Here is a 2066-nt window from a genome sequence, read left to right on the forward strand (position 1 = left end):
AGATCTTTCAAAAATTTGGAATAGTGGGGCATTTGCTTCATAGCATCAACGAAAGGGACGGAGATATGCAAATTCTTAATGACTTCCAAAAACTTCCCAAATTGGGCATCAAGTTTAGCTCTCACAAATCGTTGTGGAAAGGGTAGCTTCTCCTCTCTAGGTTGGCGATTTAGGGGCAAGGGGGTGGCTTCTTTTTCCTTGAGCACCTCAACATGTTTTTCTTTTTCAACACTCAATGGCTCATTGGGTTTTTCACCCTCATTCTCTAACTCCGCCTCTTCTTGGGGTTCTTCCTCAATTAAAGGGGTCACTCCCTACTACTTTCCCACTCCTTGTTGTCACGGCATACAAAGGTTTTGGGTTGACTCCTTGACTTGGGATGTGAGAAGAAGAAGGAGAAGAAGAAGAAGGGGATGAATTAGATGCAAGTTGAGCAATTTGAGTCTCAAGCATTTTCATATGAGCATTGGTTCGTTTTTGAGCCTCTTCATGTTTCTTTTGATCCTCCTCACGCATTTTTAAAAGAGCATCTAATTTAGCCATCACGGGATCTATTGGAGGGGCTTCAAGTTGAAGAGGTTGTTGAGGTGGAGGAAGTTGGGGTTGATGGAAACCCGGGGGCCTATTAGTTTGGGCATAGTTAGGAACAAATTGGCCCCTATTGCCTCCCGTGCCTTGGTTAGGAACATTGCCTTGTTGATTATTTCCCATGTTACCGTGGTCACCAAAATTTTGATTTTGATGGTCATGGTATCGGGAATTAGGTTGTTGGTTTTGATTACCATATCCTCTTTGGTTAGAGTAGCCTCTTCCATTGAAATTGGAAGGGCCTCCCCCACCATGGTATTGGTTATCATAACCACCACCATTTTGGTTCCAACCATGGTTTCCACCTTGATTCCAATTCCCCATTTGATTGGAGGTTGGCCTCAAGTTTCCTACATTTCCCATTCTAGGAGCAAAATTCATAGCATTGACATTTTCCATATTACTATCATGTTCATGGGAAGGGGGTTGAACTTCACAAGCATAGACACAATGAGAGGTATCATGATCATAGGTTTCACAATTAGAACAAAACATGCATCCTTGGGGCATTGTATTGTAAGAAGAGGGGGAGGAAGTATCCATACCATTGCCTCCCTTGGTCGAAGGGGAGATATTACCATGAGGGTTGGACCTTTCTTTCATCAATTCATCCATTTGCTTGGTCATTTTGGAGATTTGGGTAGAAAGGTTGTTGATTGCGTTGGCTTGCTCCAATGCATAAACGCCCTTGCTAGAAGTAGCATCCCTTTCTCCTTCGTACCAATCATCATAGTGCTTTGCGGCTTCCTCTATAATACACTCCACTTCATGCTCTCCTTTGTTCATAATTGGACCACCGGCCGCGGCGTCTAGGCTTGTTCTTCCTTGAGGTGTGAGACCTCCATAGAAAGTGTGAATGAGTTGATACTTGGGTATCCCATGGTGTGGGCATTGACGTTGAAGCTCTTTGTATCGTTCCCATGCCGCACTTAGAGACTCACCACTCTTTTGGCGAAAACCTTGAATCAAAGACCGAGCCTCGGCGGTCTTCCTATGGTTATAAAACCTCCTCAAGAAAGCCGTAGTCACTTGGTCCCATGTCGTGAGAGAATTAGGAGGCACCTCCTTCTCTAGCCATTCTAGACCTCTCCCAATTAGCGAAAATGGAAACATTTTGAGGCGAATATATTCTTGAGTCACTCCGTTGGCCTTTATTGTGTCACAATATTTCTCAAACTCTTTTAGGTGCTCATGAGAACTCTCAAACTTTCCACCCGAGAATTGTTTCCTCTCAATCAAGGCAATCAAATTAGGCTTGATCTCGAAATTGTTGGCTTGATTAGTAGGAGTTAGGATCCCACTTTGCGCTCTAAAAGCTTCGGGGGCCCCAAGACGACTCAAAGGCGTATTCTCTCCCATTTTAGAACCTTCTTTACTTTCAAACTTATAGGTTGAGAAAGGGTTGATTTCTGAATTCGAAGATGATTTAGGGCTATCTAATTCTTCACTTGAGGGTGAAGAGGGTGGAGTATCTTCTA

At 43.6% G+C, this 2066-nt stretch overlaps 1 non-coding gene across 1 annotated transcript; it reads left to right on the forward strand.

Moving 5' to 3' along the window:
- Positions 1-1462: 1462 nt before the first annotated feature.
- On the forward strand, positions 1463-1568 carry LOC145629709 (small nucleolar RNA R71). Its single transcript, XR_014111864.1, has one exon. It is a non-coding gene; the product is annotated as a small nucleolar RNA R71 (small nucleolar RNA).
- The last annotated feature ends 498 nt before the right edge of the window (positions 1569-2066 follow it).

This window comes from Chenopodium album, chromosome 4, assembly GCF_948465745.1.
Source record: "Chenopodium album chromosome 4, dcCheAlbu1.1, whole genome shotgun sequence".
Taxonomy (NCBI): Eukaryota; Viridiplantae; Streptophyta; class Magnoliopsida; order Caryophyllales; family Amaranthaceae; genus Chenopodium; species Chenopodium album.